Source organism: Typopeltis vanoorti, chromosome 22 (genome assembly GCF_054136105.1).
Source record: "Typopeltis vanoorti isolate ZY-2024b chromosome 22, IOZ_Tvanoo_1.0, whole genome shotgun sequence".
In the NCBI taxonomy this organism is placed as follows: Eukaryota; Metazoa; Arthropoda; class Arachnida; order Uropygi; family Thelyphonidae; genus Typopeltis; species Typopeltis vanoorti.
Window position 1 is genome coordinate 35,059,290 of NC_143570.1, and position 19,435 is coordinate 35,078,724.

The 19,435-nt window shown below is 34.6% G+C and overlaps 1 protein-coding gene across 7 annotated transcripts in view; it reads left to right on the top strand.

Moving 5' to 3' along the window:
- The window catches only part of LOC150094297 (protein mono-ADP-ribosyltransferase PARP4-like), an 879,331-nt gene that overhangs the window by 401,791 nt on the left and 458,105 nt on the right, over positions 1-19,435 (top strand). The gene's annotated exons all lie outside the window — the stretch shown is intronic.

Consider the following 19,435-nt stretch of genomic DNA (forward strand, 5'->3'; position numbering starts at 1 on the left):
ATAAGTCACAAATCTGAAGAGTTAAAGGAGGCAGTTTTGACTTCACTAAACGAGTTTGGAATTGATGTAGCAAATTGCAGAGGGCGGTCATATGATAATGCTAGTAATATGTCAGGCAAGTACACGGGACTGCAAGCAAGAATTCTTGAAATAAATCCATTGGCAGAATTCACACCATGTGCTGGACATTCTCTGTCTCTAATTGGTGAATCCTGCAGTATTCTTCCGCATTTTTTGATGTCCTTCAGAAACTGTATGTATTTTTCACATCTTCAACACATCGGTGGAGTGTTCTAAGAAAGCACCTGGAAACTTCTGTGAAAGTAATCAAACGTCCTTCGCCTTCTTGTTGGTCAGCTCGTGATGATGCCTGTCGGAGTCTTCGTGAGGGATGAAGGAAATAATTTCCACTTTGTTCTGAAATTGAAAATGACACCACCCAGAAGAAAGTTATACGATGTGAAGCAAGTGGGATTCTACGGCAACTTCAGTCACTGGAGGTTGGGATCATGACCTGCTTACGGGGTGATATTCTCGTAAGAATGAATACCACATGCAAGAAATTACAAAGTGTAAACATTGATATAGGAACTGTGTGTGAACTGTACGGGTCCTTCGAAGAATATTTCAAAGAACTAGAGTTACTTTATGAATCCTATGAAGAACAGGGCAAGAAACTTAGTGGAGTTGACTTTTATGAGGAAGAGAGAAAGAGAAAGAAAAAGCCCACCAGGTTTTTTGATGAGAGCACAGATGAAAGTAACGAAAATGAAGACGAGTACAATCCGTCAGTCAGTTTCAAAACTGATACTTATGACACAATTTTGCAGTCTCTCATTCGAAATGAATTGAAGAAAAGTGTCGTATGAAAACCTCTCGAGGAGTTCCGGTTTCTCACAACAATGCATGTGATATGTGAAAAGGACATCATAAAAGGGACAAAAATACTTCAAGAACACTTTTCGACTGATATTGAACCTGAATTTGTAAATGAATGTCTGCACTTCAGAGTGCACCTTAAATCAAGTGGCCTAGAAATAAATACATTCCTACAAGTTTAACAGAAAATTTGACAGGAAGCTCAACAGTGTATATATCCCAATCTGGACTCTGCTGTTACAATTTTTCTGTGTAAGATGGCAAAAAATTGCTCAGCTGAATGATCGTTTTCCGCCCTCAAAAAGTTGAAGGACTAAAGAACAACTATGACAGAAGACATGCTCAGCAACTTCACAGTTCTACAAATTGAATAAATAAATAAACTATATATATATTACGAATTTACGATATAAATATTTGATTATATAGAGAAACCTGTAGAGAATTCATGACTAAGTTTAACACATGTGAACCACATTAGTAGGTTTTCATCATCATCATCATCATCATCAAATTCCTGCCATGTACCCTCAAGAGGTGTACAGGATATGATAGTACGACATAAAAAAAATTACATCATTATTAATTGCCTATCTACAATTTTCCTCCAAATCAGTCTGTTACTTGTCAAGACTCCAACATTATCAGATCTTATATTTCTATCGTCTAAGGCAATTTGTACCGTATCAATCCACCTATATATTGGTCTTCCTCTGGGTCGTTTTGCTGCCAACCTGGCAGAGAACACTTGTTTTGCTAATCTTTCCTCGCCTATTCTGTTTAAGTGACCATACCACCTGAGATTAGCTCTGCTAATGCATTCCTGGATGCTGACAATGTCAAGTTCTTTCCTAATATCCTCCTTTTTAATGTGATATTGCCATTAATGCATTTGTTCACGCCTATAATCTTTCTCAGGACTCTCATATCTGTGGGCTCTAGTCTTTGGTCAAGTGTTTTACTTCTGACCCAGCTCTCAGATCCATAAGTTAAAACTGGTTTGAATACTGTCTTGTATACAGCTAATTTAGTGTTCCAACTAATTTCTCTCTTATTCCATATGAATTTATTCAATTGACTTCCCACCATACCAGCTTTGCATTCTGTTGTCTATTTCTATATTTAATTTACCATCTTCAGTAAAAATCGTACCTAAGTAGCTGAAGTGTTTTACTTGTTCCACAGGTTCTCCATTCACAACACAGTTGACATTTTCAATGATTCTGCCTATTTTCATTGTCTTTGTCTTTTTATTGCTGACCTTCATACCATATCTATTACAACAGCTATTAATTTAGTCAGAGAATCTTGCAGACTTGTAGCAGATTTATTTAGAAGTATAACATCATCCGCATAAAGCAAAGAGCTGACATTAACATCTCCAATTTTGATATCATGTTTAATATCACTTTCCTTCATAATATGATCCATATAGATAATGAATAACAGAGGGGATAATGTACATCCTTGTCTCACACCAGATTTAACATTAAACCATCTTTCTGTACTTCCTTCAATTCTAACTGCTGACTTACAACTCAAATAAAGACTAAGTATTGCTTGATATAATGCCCTATTGACACCATATAACTGCACCGTATTGAATAGCTTCTCTCTTGGCACCTTGTCATGTGCCTTTTCCAGATCGACAAAACTTAAATACAGATCTTTGTTATATTCCCATGCTTTCTCGACTATTTGTCGTAAAGTGAAGATCTGATCCTGACAGCCTCTATTTGGCCTGAATCCAGCTTGTTCTTCACCAAGCTTCTCTTCCACAATCCTTCTCAACCGTTTCTCAAATGTACTTGCATGTATCTTACCAGGAACACTCAGTAGAGAAATACCTCTGTAATTCTCGCATGCAGTTTTATTTCCCTTTTTATATATGGGTACTATGAGCTCTACTCCAATCATCGGGAATTCGTCCCTCTGTCCAGGCTTTCTGAACTATGCAGTGCAGCCACTGTAAGACTCTTATACCACCATACTTCAGCATTTCTGGTCGAATATCATCTACTCCTGCTGCCTTTCCACATTTCAAGCCTTTGATGGCTTTTTCTACTTCAAATATGGATATGTATTCCTGACTGCATGCCTGGTCAGTGTTTTTTACCACTGTGCTGTCATCACTGCTTGTTTCATTTAGCATTTTTTCAAAGTAATTACTCCATACTTCAAGGATATCTTTCTCTCCCTTTTTTGTGTCACCTTTAGCATCTCTAATTCCTTTTACAGCACTCTTTCCTCCATTCTTAAGCTTCTTCAACAACCTCCAGAATATTTTGCCACCTTCTTGATATTTATTTTCTATATTCTTGCCAAACTCCTCCCATGACTTTTGTTTAGCTAGTTTTACACAGTGTTTAGCATTCCTGCATTTGTCTCTATATTCTCTAAGAGCACAAGTTGACTTATTTGACAGGAACTTTTGGTATGCTTTCTTCTTTTCCTTCACTGCCTCTTTAACTTCCTGTGTTCACCAGGGAGTTCTGATTTTTTTATCCTTAAAGACAACCTCACCACATGCCTCTCTGGCAGAATCAATCAATGTTTTCTTCAGAGTTTGCCACTGAATCTCCAAGATTTGATTCCTGTTCTCAAACTCTTTCATTTTTTCTTCAATAATCTCGCATGCAGTTTTATTTCCCTTTTTATATATGGGTACTATGAGCTCTACTCCAATCATCGGGAATTCGTCCCTCTGTCCAGGCTTTCTGAACTATGCAGTGCAGCCACTGTAAGACTCTGTGTATTTTAGTCTACAGTTCACATCTGAGAGCTGCTCAACTTTTATTCGCTTTAAAACTTTCTTACATGTTATTCTTTTCAATGTGAAATTCAATTTTATGCTGCTCAAGACTAAATAGTGATCACTTCCAATTTCAAATCCTCTGTACACTCTGGTGTCCTGCACCAAGGAGAAAACATCACTATCAACAATAACATAGTCAATGAGACTTTTCTTATTCCTAGCCTCTTCTCTCCATGTGAATTTGTGCACATTTTTATGTTGGAACATGGTGTTAGTAATAACCAGTCCATGTCCTGAGCAGAAATCCAACAGATTTTTGCCATTATTATTAGCTTTGCTCTTTTCTCCAAATTTTCCCAAAATATTTTTGTATGTCTCACAATCATTTCCTACTCTGCTATTTAGATCCCCAACAAGGACCAACTTTTCCTTTTTCATTGTGTCAGTCGCTTTTTCTAAAGCCTCAAAAAATTCCTCCATTTCTACCTTAGTAGAACCTTTTGTGGGACTATAGGCACAAATAAGTCTCATTGTCCAGTTCCCCATTCTCATATTTGCCAATCATTCTACTTGATATTATCTGCCATTCAAGAAGATTAGCCTTGTATTTAATGTTGAATACTATAGCTACTCCTTCTTTTCCTTGATTGTCATTGCCTGAATATAACATTTTGTATTTATTGCTCAGAACGATATCACCATTTTTGTCTTTTTTGTTTCGGTCACCCCTATTATGTCGATTTGGTACTTATCTAATTCCTCAGCTAGCTCCATTTCTTTGCCATTCAGGCTTCTTATGTTGATAGTACCGATATTTAACTCTGGTGATGTTGAGTTGGGGTTTATTTTCAGATTTGTTCCAGTAGCTGACTTTTCGCTGTTCGCCCTGGTTCCCTGGCGAAAACAACAGTGGCCTTGTTTAACCGTTCGATGTCCCAGCCGGGATGAAGTTTTGTCATGTCGTACTATCATTTTTTATTTTGGTTTAACCAATAAGAATACAATTTGGTCGGCTAAATCCCAAATTGCCAGCCCATCCTCGTTCGTTCAGTATCCAAGTAGATACCCAACAGGGTGCACCACGAGAAGGTGAGGATTGGACATTAGTTCAGAAGCCCTGGTCGGTTCTCCGCATTCCTTTAAAGGCCATGTGGAGGTCTCCTCTCAGTTATACAGCTTTGACCCTTAAGCACCCCTGTAGTAGGTTTTTTATTGCGTAAATATTTCGTCCTAGGTATCTTAGGACATCATCAGTACAGTACAGTCCTAGGGATGACAAAAGAAAGAGCGCGTTCGTACAAAGGAATCCAAATTGCATGCAGTGGCATGTTGCGGCCTGAACTTAAATTAAATTGAACTAAATTACTTACATTAAATTAATTACAGTTAAGTTATTAGTTTACACAATTTTGTATGACAATTTCCCAAACTTTAGGATAGCAAGAACATCATTGCGGTTTAGATTTGGTCTGTGAAACGTTCATATTTATATGAAGATCTGTGTAGAAGGTTTGTCTTTTTCAAATGGGTCTTGTGGTTTGGGTTTTCCACTCCGTGTTGAGCGAGGTCTGATTTATGCAGTTTGATGAGGCGGATATGATCTTGATGTTCCGAAATGCGTTTAAAACTGATCTGCCTTTCTGTCCAAAATAGGAGAGTTTACAGGATCATGGAACCTCGTATTCACCAGGTAGTAGCATAGGTGAAAGTTTGTCTTTAGGCGAGGGTAACAAGTTTTGGATCTGGTTGATGAGTTTGTAGGTGGCAGCAAGATTGTATTGCTTCATAATTTTCAAGAGCCGTTCAGAGATGCCTTTGATATAAGGTATGGGAATCCTATGGGGTTGTTCTTGTCTAGGTTGAAGTGCAGAGAAATTGCTGATGATTTTTTGAGTTTTTTTGAGATTGCAACCATTTAGAGTGGCTGTGTTTATGATTATTTCCAATTCTTGATTTAGAGAATCCTCGAAGGAATATAATCTGTGTGCTCTGGTTATCAATGATTTAATGATGCCAAATTTTTGAGAGGGATGATGAGCTGAAGTATTGTGAATGTAGCGGCCTGAAAATGTCGGTTTGCGATAGACAGAGGTGGAAATGGAACCGTCTTCTTTTCTTTGGATGTGTAAATCTAGAAAGAGGATGCCTTGTGGGGATTCTCTTTGTAATGTAAATCTGATGTGAGGATGAAGAAGGTTGATTTTTTTCTAAAAACTGCTGTAGCTCTTGTTCAGAATGACTCCAGACTGCAAAGATATCATCGACATATCAAAGCCAGAGTTTTGGTTTGGGTTTGAATGCGAGGATTTTTTCTTCTAAATGTTCTATAAACAGATCTGCCAAAACTCTGGTTTCGATATGTTGATTGAACTTATTCCAACGTTTGCTAAGCTAAAGGAAGTTATTAAATTACCAAGCGCCCATGAAAATCTATCAAAAAGCAAGCCATTCGCTATTTCTGAATCAGTTACTAGATGCCAAACATAAATTGGCAACAAATAATTAAAAAATTATAGAACTAGAAGCAGATTTGTCAAACACGCTAAATCAAGAATTGCTACAAGTGATTATTAGTGTCTCAAAAAACTCAAGGATCAAAGCTTTTGATAAAAGCAATATTAACCTACAGAAAAAATATCTGAACCAGTTAAATCGATCTAAGAAGAGGAGGAAACAGCAATGGGGTCTCCCTTGTCACCCAACTTCTTCACTCTTCAACCTAGGCAAGAACAACCCCATAGGATTCCCATACCTTATATCAAAGGCATCTCTGAACAGCTCTCGAAAATTATGAAGAAATACAATCTTGCTGCCACCTACAAACCCATCAACCAGATCCAAAACTTGTTACCCTCGCCTAAAGACAAACTTTCACCTATGCTACTACCTGGTGCATACGAGGTTCCATGCTCCTGTAAACTCTCCTATTTTGGACAGACAGGCAGATCAGTTTTAAACGCATTTTGGAACATCAAGATCATATCCGCCTCATCAAACTGCATAAATCAGGCCTCGCTCAACACGGAGCGGAAAACCCAAACCACAAGACCCATTTGAAAAAGACAAAACTTCTACACAGATCTTCATATAAATATGAATGTTTATATAAAGAAAGTGCTGAAGCCCTACTCCACAGACTAAATCTAAACCGCAATGATGTTCTTGCCATCCCTAAAGTATGGGAAATTGTCATACAAAATTGTGTAAAATAATAACTTAACTGTAATTAATTTAAGTTCAGGCCGCAATTCGCCACTGCACGCAATTTGGATTCCTTTGTACATACGCACCCTTTGTTTTGTCATTCCTAGTATTGCCTGACTGTACTGATGATGTCCTAAGATACCTTGGACAAAATATTTACGCAATAAAAAATCTACTCCTGTGGTTCACGTATGTTCAACTTAGTCACGATATAAATAGGTTATGCATGTAAATCAACATGTTCATTAAATATTAGGGGCGGCACTTTCTGCTGGCCTAGGGGTAGGAAATACCTAATTATGCCACTGACTACAAATATTGTAACATGGAAGGACAACCTGTAGTGGTACTTAGTACTTTAGTGTACTACCAAAGTATTAAATCCATTGAAAGAAAATGAAGCTTATGTAACATTATTTATTTTTATTACCATTGTGACATCTCCAAGGAGTCTATGGACTCATCATGGCAGGGTACGCTGCTCTGCTGCACAACTCACTGTTTCCTCTAGTTAATCCTCCAACTACACAACATCATCTACTGCCATACTACCTCTGTATGACATTGGCCAACCCACCTTCAGATGAAAAATCCCACATAAAGATTACTTTCATCATGTCAAGAATCAAACTCAGGTTTTTTCCCGTTGAAGGCTCAGTGTTCCACACTTCTTCTGGTTGTATCAGAACACACAATCCTCAAGAAAACAATGTCTTGATAGTTTTTTTTTTTAAAAATACTTATGTATGTATATATACACAGGAAAATATACATATGTATAAGACACTAGCTATATGACATTCCACAAAAATAAGGTAAATCTAAATACTTTGTTACTCGTTTACTTTAGCCTGCCCTCTGTGGAAAAAAAAAATAAATAAATAAAAATTAGAGATAAATATGAATTAACAAAATAAAATAAATTTTTATACATATAAATATAATAATATATCATCATCATCATTAGTGTTCTGTCTCTTGACAGGTCCAACGGTATCTCAAGAAATTCTGTTCCTCCAATTTCCTCTCTTTCTCTCTTGCTTCCTCCTTCATTTCTTGATATCCTCTTATGCCCATTATATCATCAGGCATCATTAGTTGTCTCCTTCCTCTTGGTCGCTTTCCTTCAATTTTCCATTCTATCATTCTTTTTAGTAAGCTGTCTTCTCTTAATACATGTCCTATCCAGTTGTGATTTTTTTTGTCTTATGGTCTTTAGTAAATTCCTTCTTCTTGAACTTGAAACATTTCAGCTTCTTTCTTCCCATTTGTCCATGTTTCTGACCCATATAAGGTCATATTCCAAGTACAACACTTAATAAGCCTTTTCTTTAAATTTTTATTCATTTTATTAATAAACAATTTTTTCTTTCTATAAAATGTATATTTTCCTTTGTTAATTCTTTCTTTTATTTCCATGTCACATTTTCCATTTTTTGTACTATACTACCAAGGTATTTGTATTGTCTCACTTGCTCTACACTTTCTCCATTCATCATCACCTTAACACTTCCTGGTATCCTGAGACTCGCATCACTTTTGTTTTCTTTGTGTTAATTTTCATACCATATTTCTTGCATATACTTTGAAATTTTTGCATTAGATACTGTAGTTCATCTTCAGTATTAGTAATATTGCTTGATCATCTGTGAATCTAATATTTTGTTTTGTTCTTCCTCCAATAGTGATTCCTCTTTTCTCTTCATCAGATGCTTCTTTTATCATTTCTTCTGTAAATATATTGAAGAGCATCGACAGGCAGCATCCTTGTCTTACACCTCTGCCAGTTACATATTTTTTTAGTTTTTCCTACTTTTGTCTTTATTATGGCAGTTTGATTCATATATAATTCAGCTATTAACCTTCGGTCTTACCAATCTAAACCTATTTTGTGTAACACTTCCATCAGCTTTTCCTATTTCATCATGTCAAACTCTTTTTCAAGGTTGAAATATATATAAACTTCTTTATTTCTTTTGCATGTGGCCCTCATTACTCCAATTACATCTCTAGTTCCTCTGTCTTTTCTAAATCCAAACTGATCATCTCCCCAGAAATGAGCCATAATAAAGACTTTGTCTTTATTATGGCAGTTTGATTCATATATAATTCAGCTATTAACCTTCGGTCTTACCAATCTAAACCTATTTTGTGTAACACTTCCATCAGCTTTTCCTATTTCATCATGTCAAACTCTTTTTCAAGGTTGAAATATATATAAACTTCTTTATTTCTTTTGCATGTGGCCCTCATTACTCCAATTACATCTCTAGTTCCTCTGTCTTTTCTAAATCCAAACTGATCATCTCCCCAGAAAATACTCCACTCTATTATACAATCATTGATTTAATATTCTTAGCAGTACTTTAGAGGCATGTGAGAGTATGCTATTAGTTCTGTAGTCACTGCACTTAGAAGGATTGCTTTTTAATCGGTATAAGAATACTATCTGTGAAATCTTTAGGCCATAATCCTGTTTTGTAAATGAGGTTGCATAGTTTCCATGTTTCTGTTATATCTTTGTCCTCTGGATGTTTTAGGATTTCACTAAGTATTCCATCCACTCCTTCCATCTTTCCACTTTTTAATTCCTTAATTGCTGTTTCTCCTTCTCTCTTTAGTATTTCAGGACCTCTTTCTTCTGTTGAGATTTCATTTTGCTCTTCTAATTCAATTTTTGTTGCTCTTTCATTTTTTGCATAAAGTTCTTTGATGTGTTCCTTCCATCTTTCGCCTTGTATTTCAATATCATAAATTAATTTTCCTTGCTTATCTTCTAATGGCAGATTTCTTATGCTTTTTTTAACATTGTAGGTTATTTTGCTTTTTCAAACATTTTATCATATTGTCCCCCCCCCCCTTTTCATTATCTATTTCTTCAATTTTTTTACATTATTTTAACTATTCCTCTCTTGCTTTATCAGTTTTTCTTCTCAGTTCATTATTTCTTATAACTTCTTTTGTAATTCATGGCTTCTTAATTCTTTTCCCGTCCATAAAACCTATCTCTTCAGCAGCTGTTTCATATATCAAGTTTTTCAGTTGATTCCATTTTGCATTAACATCATTAGTCTTTTCAGGTATATCTTCTTTGTTTCTTATTTTATTCTTCAGTTCTTTTCTGAATTTCTTACTCGCACTCCTTTGAGTTTTTGTAGGGTCCACCTATTCTTGCTTTTACCTTCATTTATTTTCTTAAATAATTTTTTTTTGTTATTTCTCATTTTTAATTGTTTATTAATTCCAGTAGCAAGTAAAGTATGGTCTGAGTCAATATCAACTCTTGGATATGTTGATATCCTTTTTACACTGTTTCTATAGCTGTTTTGTATTAACATATAATCAGTTTGGTATCTTGTGATATCTTCTGGAATTTTATATGTATATCTTCTTCTCTTTGGAAGTTTGAACCAATCAGCTTATCATCTGTATAATAATATGCAGATTTAAAAAATAAAGAAATAAATCCAAAAATTCTTCACAATGAATGTGTTGATAGTCATTTTAAGAGGTATCAGCCACACTAAATTGCCCTTCAAATACCAATCAAGAGCCTTCTTGAATTTGTTAACGTTTATACCTTCAATACTCTGCAGAAGTTTTCTGTAGTTTTTTTAGATGATGAATGAGTTGTACTCATGAATTGGCTTGAAAAGTACAATATTTGTTCTCGGTCCAGAGTTTACAGATTAATAATTTAGCCATTAACTTACTCACAGTACTAAATTTACTATGGGTTTATGTTACTTTGTGGGTGAGAATCACATATTCTTTTAGCAGCACTTAATTATTTGAAGCCATCCTTCAGTATCTGGTAAGTAGAAAAACATAAAACATTACTATATTTATATTTATTCAATCATTGAACAGTTTATGAACTTCAAGTCCTTTCTTTCCAAGGAGTAATGTGACCATTCTTTGCTCTTCTTTCACTAGCATATCAAAAACCTCTTTTAGATCTGGCTTTTAATTTTTGTAAATGGCTTGAAGGAATTATCCAGTTTTATCATCATATCTACTGCAGACCAGACCTTTCTGACCATCTTTTTCCCTCTTCTTTTCCAACTTTTTTCTATTCACTTCTCTAACTCACCTCTGTATCCTCTCTTAGTTCTCCAATCTTCATATTTTTCTACCCACTCTCTTGGTAGCTAGTCAGTAAATCTTTTAGTTCTGTTGTTATGAGATTAGAGATTGTCTCTTAAAAGAATTTTTATTCTGAGTGTTTATTATTACAGTGTTCAATTCCAATTGGTGCAATGACTTTTAACTGTTTCTTTTAGAATATGGAAAATCTCTTTTTCAAAACCAAATACAAAAAAAAAATACACATTCAATAAAACTAAAACTAAAACAGTATTTTGCAGTTACAAAATAAAATTACATAACTGCAAAATACTGGATCCAAGGCCTTCTGAAATAAATTTATGCTTTAGAGATTTTCTTATCCAAAAAATATTAAAATCACTCATTCTATTACCAGATTGTTTAACATATACTTAATCATATCTACCAGACTAAACACCTTGTTTTCACAATAACAAAATGTTCATAGTCAGTTTCTTTGTTAGGGCCTTTTTTTCTGAAACTATAAAACTCTCTTCTTCTTTTCCATAGGATACTTTCTTATCACCCTTATGTAGCACACAATATTATTCCTCCTGTCTCTGAAGTATAAATACTCTGAATTCACGGAAGTATAAATACTCTTACCTCTTGCAGTTCAGTGTTGCTAATTTTTGTACCGGTGAAAAAGTTTCTTCTACTACGTTATAAACACCATATCTAAGTTGCTAATTCCATGTCCTTTTTTAGTAGAAATAACAAATAGATCTGACGTCCTTAAGATAGATGAAACTTTCCAGTCAGTGTTTCCTCAAACATTCAGTTAGAACATTGACTGCAATATCTTCCTGTATTTACTAAATACTTCTTGATAGTCTCAACTCCTCCAATTTAAAGATTCACAGGTCTGTGATTCCTTTTCAGAATCTTCTATTAATGTTCTTCCGACTGTCATGTAAAACTTCCTAAGAATAACGTTTCTCCAGTCTGCATTCTTAAACTTCCAATAACTCTCTCTTATTTTTCCCATTACCTGAATACCGAACTTGCTCTCTGTCAGCTTTCAATCACTCATCACATTCCTCTGTGGGCATGTGCCCTCCATGAAAATGGCAAGCAAGAAGTTACATATAATGGCTGACACATTGACTCCATTAGCATAACAAGAATGTCTTTATAAAACACAACACTTAATGATTTTAAACTACAATAAAAAGAAATGAAAGAAACATAATTCTCAGGTTCTGTAAGTAAAGTACATCAAATTTTTACATTGATTTACATTTTATTTTGACAATAATAATATCAATAACAGGCACATCTAAGCTAATAATAATGGCAAATATCTGTTGGATTGCTGCTCAGGACATGGACTCGTTATTACTAACACAATGTTCCAACATAAAAATATACACAAATTCACATGAAGAGAAGAAACAAGGAGTAATAAATGTTTCATAGACTATGTTTTTGTTGATAGTTATGTTTTCTCCTTGGTGCAGGACACCAGAGTTGTACAGAGGATTTGAAATTGGAAGTGATCACAATTTAGCCTTTATCAGGATAAAATTGAATTTCATACTGAAAAGAATAACATGTAAGAAAGTTTTAAAGCAAATAAAAGTCAAGCAGCCCTCAGATGTTAGATGTAGACTAAAATACACACATTATCGAAGAAAAAATGAAAGAGTTTGAGAACAGGAACCAAACCTTGGAGATTCACTGACAAGCCTTGAAGAAAACATTCATTGATTCAACCAGAGAGACATATGGTGAGGTTGTCTGCAAGGATAGAAAAATCAGAACTCCATGGTGGACACAGGAAGTTAAAGAGGCAATGAAGGAAAAGAAGAAAGCATATCAAAAGTTCCTGGCAAATAAGTCAGCTTTTGCTCTTAGAGAATACAGAGACAAATGTAAGAAAGCTAAACGCTCTGTAAAACTAGCTAAACAAAAGTCATGGGAGGACTTTGGCAAAAAAATAGAAAATAAATATCAAGAAGGTAGCAAGATATTCTGGAGGTTGTTAAAAAGCTCAGAAACAGAGGAAAGAGTACTGTAAAAGGAATTAGAGATGATAAAGGTGACATGAAAACTGGAGAAAAAGATATCCTTGATGTATGGAGTAATTACTTCAAAAAATTGCTAAATGAAACAATCAGTAAAAGCACAGTGGTAAAAAACACTAACCAGGCATACAATGAGGAATACGTATCCATACTTGAAGTAGAAAAAAAGCCATCAAAAGCCTGAAATATGGAAAGGCAGCAGGAGTAGATGATACTCGACCAGAAATCAAGTACAAAGGTATAAAACTTTTTTAAATAACGAAACCTGTGGTGCGATCATAATTAAAAGAAACACACGTATTAACCACAGTGAAAATTATTTAATTGTAAATATTAAACTTTCTAAAATTATGAAGAAATACAATTTAGCCACTACTTACAAACCTATCAACCAAATTTACAACTTGTTACCTTCTCCTAAGGACAAACTCTCACCTTTGATGTTGCCTGGTGTTTATGAGATTTCGTGCTCATGCAAATTATCTTACTTTGGACAGACAGGTAGGTCTGTTCAGAAATGCATCTCGGAACATGATGACCACATTCATCTTTTTAAACCACAGAAATCTGGCCTCTCTCAACACGGAATTGAAAATCCAAACCATAGGATCCATTGGAAAAAGTCTAAACTTTTACATAGATCTTTATATAAACATGAATGTTTATACAAAGAAAGTTCTGAAGCTATACTACACAGACCAAACTTAAACCGCAACGACGTTCTTACTATTCCTAAAGTATGGGAAATTGTCATACAAAATTGCGTTAAATAATTTTTTTTACTTCTGTAGCATGTTTAATGAGATTCTAATACTTAGGATGAAATAGTTATTACAATTAAATAATTTTAACTGTGGTTAATACATGTGTTTCTTTTAATAATGAAGGTATAAAAGTCTTGCAGTGGCTGCGCTGCATAGTTCAGAAGGCCTGGACAGAGGGATGAATTCCAAATGATTTGGAGTAGAGCTCTCATAGTACCCATATATAAAAAGAGAAATAAAATGAATGTGAGAATTACAAAGGTATTTCTCTACTGAGTGTTCCTGGTAAGATTTATGCGAGTATACTTGGGAAACGGTTGAGAAGGATTGTGGAAGGGAAGCTTGGTGAAGAACAAGCTGGATTCAGGTCAAATAGAATATAACAAAGATATGTATTTAAGTTTTGTAAATCTGGAAAAGGCATATGACAAGGTGCCAAGAGAGATGGTATTCCACCATGCTGCAGTTGTATGGTGTCAATGAGGCATTATGTCAAGCAATTCTTAGTCTTTATTTGAGTTGTAAGTCAGCAGTTAGAATTGAAAGAAGTACAGGAAGATGGTTTTATGTTAAATCTGGTGTCAGACAGGGATGTACATTATCTCCTCTGTTAGTCATTATCTATATGGATCACATTATGAAGGAAAGTGGTATTAAATCTGATATCGAAATTGGAGATGTTAATGTCAGCTCTTTACTTTATGCAGATGATGTTATACCTTGATAAATAATTAATAAATCTGCTACAAGTCTGCAAGATTCCCTGATTAAATTGAATAACTGTGGTAATAGATATGGTATGAAGGTCAGCAATAAAAAGACAAAGACAATGAAAATAGGCAGAAACATTAAAATGTCAACTGCATTGAATGGAGAACCTATAGAACAAGTAAAACATTTCAGCTACTTAGGCACGATTTTTAGTGAAGATGGTAAATTAAATATGGAAATAGACAATGTAATCAACAAAGTTGGTATGATAGGAAGTCAAGTGAATAAATTTAAATGGAATAAGAGAGAAATTAGTCAGAACACTAAATTAGCTGTATACAAGATAGTGTTCAAACCAGTTTTAACTTATGGATCTAAGAGCTGGTTTTGAAGTAAAACACTTGACCAAAAACTAGAGATCGCAGATATAAAAGTCCTGAGAAAGATTAGGAGCATAAACAGATGGCATCGATTGTAATATCACTTTAAAAATGGGGGATATTAGGAAATAACTAAAGAACTCGATATTGTTAGCACCCAGGAATGTGTTAACAGACCTAATCTCAGGTAGTATGGTCACCTAAACAGAATGGGAGATGAAAGATTAGCGAAGCAAGTGTTCTCTGTTAGGTTGGCATGAGGAAGACCAAGATATAGGTATATTGATATGGTAAAAAGTGCTTTAGAAGATAGAAATATAAGATCTGATGATGTTGGAGTCTTGACAGGTAACAGATTGATTTGGAGGAAATTGTAGATAGAAAGTTAGTAATGATGTAAATTTTACATGTAGTACTGTCATATTCTGTACACCCCTTTAGGGTACATGTCAGGAATTTGATGATGATGATGATGATTGTCACAGAGAAGTGGAGGTCTATTCTATTGTATGATTAATTTTTTGAATAACTAAAAATTCACGTTTTTAACAAAATGTATCTATTGGCATGTATCAACAACTTTTGTTAGTCTCATCTGATTTGATGGCACAACTGTGTTCCAGCCATGTGGTTCATATATTGACTACATTAAAAGTCTGAATTCAATTAATTCAAACTCCACAGTCAACTCTCTGCTAATTTTGGAATCATTTGTATCATAAATTATATTGGTCCTCAGCGATTATTTCACCAGATATATGCCCCTATACATGCTTAATTGTGTTCTTGTCACAAGCTATTACAGATGTATAGGTTATACATCTGTAATGGCTTAGAGGGTGCACAGCAGTGCTCCCTCTAAACTCTGTGTATATATATATATATGTACACAATGGTATGAAAGGGAGCACACATACCTACTAATTGTGTACCCAACATTTTTACTATCAGAATTTTTAATTTACAGTCATTGATTTTTAAACATTCTATTATTATTATTACAGGCGACTCCAAGGAGTCCTTAGGCTCGTCGAGGGCGCCCCTAAACATCATGTCCATCACAACTATTCGACATTCACACAGTATCTATCATACTTCGCCTTGAGCTCATTAATTGTTATAGCACCCACAACAGACTCAGGCAACTTATTCTACTCATTCACCACTCTAAAAGTAAAAAACCCAGCTCTAACACCCTTACTAACCACACTCTTGCCCAGCTTCTATGGATGTCCCCTAGTCCTCCCACCCAGTCCTGTTCTCAAATATCTCCTCTGAATTAATCCTGTAGAAACCCTTCAGCAATTTGAATGTTTCAATCATATCTCCCCTTTTCCACCTATCAACCAATTTCTGCAACCCACAAATCTTCAACCTATTTTCATAAGATTCATTCCATAGAACTGCTATCATCTTGGTTACTTGCCTCTGGATCCTCTCAACCTCCTTCCCATCAAGAAGAAACCTAGATGACCAGATCTGGGCACAGTAGTCGAGATGGGATCTTATCAAGGCTCGATACAGAGGAACAATAACTTGAAAATATAAATTGAAAACAATAACTCTCCCACCACTATCATTATCTATCCAGACTACAGCGTCTTTCATGGAAAGCATACATCCCGTACAAGTTACACTGGACAAATTCCCTTACATTGAAGTTTTTGAACAATGATGGTGAAATTTTGGTCGCCATTGTCTTTCGTCACATTGGGGCCATGTGCTACACTATCAATCGTATCTTTAAACTACTAGTTTAAATAAAACGGAAATCACACAGACAGAACCAAGTTACCAAAAACAAACAATACCACGTCAAGACTAAATCAATATTGCCAATTTTTTCTCAAAATAATTCTAGTATTGAACCCATTCCAACTTAATATACTAATTAGTTAGCTTTAGCCCATGCCATGTGAGCTGACCTGAGCAAGTTACAGAGGCATATTTCATTAGACTTTACTGTCTAGACCAGTGTTTCTCAACGTGGGACATATGCCCCACAAGGGGACTATTTGAATATTTTGGGGGCAATTAGAAAATGATGTTGCATTCGTCACTTCATCACTGATATAGTCAAGAAATCGACTGTGTCGGTGATAAATTATCAATGTTGCAACCCTGACTTTCTGAGAAAAAAAAAAAAAAACTGTCAACACTAGTACAGCAGTCAACATAAATAATTGGCGGCATAAGTGTGTTAAGGTTAGATCGTAGCACCTGTCACTTCTGAAAAATAAACAGTGCCAATTTAACATTGTGCAGTTTTTGTTGTAGAAAAAACTAGGCAAGTTTGTTTAATTTTTTTATGTATTGTCAATGTTTTTTATTCTAGCAGGCATCTTTATGTAATATTTTTACATGTTGTTAGTTTTATGGTTACCCAAAAGTTGCTATCAATTTAAATAAAATGAATACTTTGCCACAATTGTATTAGGTTTGTTTGACAGCTGAAAACATGAACATAATCTCTCATATTTCGTTGTTTCTTTTTCTCTGCTTGTGATGGTAGACTTTTAAAATTTTACGTTTTTATTATGTTAACTTTTTATTTATTATATGTCTTTGTAGAACTCGTAGTATAAATATATGTTATGCACCATTAATTTCCTTATATAATCCACATATGTGTAGTATACTTTATAGCCCTATTTTGTTTCCTTTCAGTTGCTAATCCATGCATAAAATGAGTAATGCAAGTAAGAAAAAAAGTTCGTCAGTATTCAGATGAGTATTTGAAGTTTGGTTTCATATCTGTCCCTCAGTATGAACAGTCACCACTCTGTCTATTATGTGACCATTGTTTGACCAATGACTCAATGAAAAAATGTCGTCTTGAAGTATGATTTGAACCAATTTAAGTCTCTAAAGGAGAAGTTTGAGAAAAGATCAACAATAGATTCATTGTTTTCTGTATGAACTGCTACCCAAAATCATATTCTTGAAGCTAGTTGTGAAATTTCTTTGCTCATAGCTAAATCAAGAAAAAAATCATACTATAGGGGAGGATTTAATTAAACCAGCGATATCAACTTTTCTCAAAACAGTTCTGGAGAAAGATGACAAAGTTGTCAAAGGAATGACACTGTTAGCAAAAGAATAGATGAGATGGCTAAAGATGTGGAAACACAACTTATTGAAAAGTTGAGATCAAGGAAATTCTCAATACAAATCGATGAATCAACTGTAAGAGACAGTGAGGCTGTATTGATGGCCTATGTAAGATATATTGACAGTGGTGAATTTACTGAAGAGATGTTGTTCTGTGAAGCATTGAAAACCACCACTACTGCCATTGATATATACAATAAACTCAAAAATTATTTAGATGAAGCTCAAATATCAATGAAAAATATTACATCTTGTGCTACAGATGGTGCTCCTGTTATGATGGGCAAGAAACGTGGCTGTTTAAAATTAATGAAGGATGACAATCCTGAAATGTTACTTGTGCATTGTGTTATTCACAGAGAAAATTTAGTTTCCAAAAAACTTTCACCTGTTCTAAATGAGATATTTAATTCAGTTATAAAATGTATCAAAGCTAATGCCAAATGTAAGCATCTCTTCAAACAATTTTGCGAGGATAAAACTGCTGACCATGTAAGACTACTGCTTTACACCAAGGTGAGGTGACTGTCACAAGGGAATTGCTTGAGAAGATTCATGGAACTATTTGATATTCTTAGTGAGTTTTTGAATGACAAACTTGAAATGAAATGCTTACAAACAGTTGATGGCCATTCATTAGTGAGTTATTTGACAGATATCTTTGAAAAGCTAAATATGTTAAATAAGCAACTGCAAGGAACAAATAAGACCCTTGTTGATGCAAAGGCCAAGATATTGGGCTTCATTTCATTTCTGCAATTATGTCAAAATAATGTTTCAACCAAAAAGTTTGACCACTTTTATTGTCTAAATAAGTGTGAGGTAACTGATGCTGCTGTACTTGTTGTTGTTGATCACCTAACCAAAATGGCTTGTGATTGAAATGACAGATTTTCTGATTTAAAAGAAATTTATTTTCCATCTTGGATAACTCAGCCAATGCTAGCGGACCCAACTGTTGTGGCTATGCAGTATCAAGATCTCTCAGAAATGCAAAATGATGAGTCTATTAGAACTTTATTCAGCATAAAAGGAACAGTGGCATGGATTTGTGACGAGACAGAAATGAAATACTGATATTCAACTAGTTTTGCATGAAAATTACTGTTGCCCTTCCTATCATCATATTTAGTTGAATGTGGCTTTAGTGCTGTAAATGATTTTTTAATAAAAAAAAGAAATCGTCTGGATATCACAAACCATGAGGATTTGAGATTGAAATTGACTAAATTAGTACCTCAAATAAAAACTCTGCAGCAGACATCAAGACAGCAGATCACATTAACTTAGATTTTATTTTCCCTAGTTGAGTTCGATTTATGTTTATAATATACAAAGTGTAATATAAAATTTATATTCATTGAAGAAAGTCAAATTAAAAGCAGTTTTACCTATGTTCCTTTTTTATTTGAGGTACCTATTCATATTATGCTTTTTCAGAACTTGGCTGACTATTATGCTGGGGGGGGGGGGCATCAAAATCTTTGAGGCATTGAG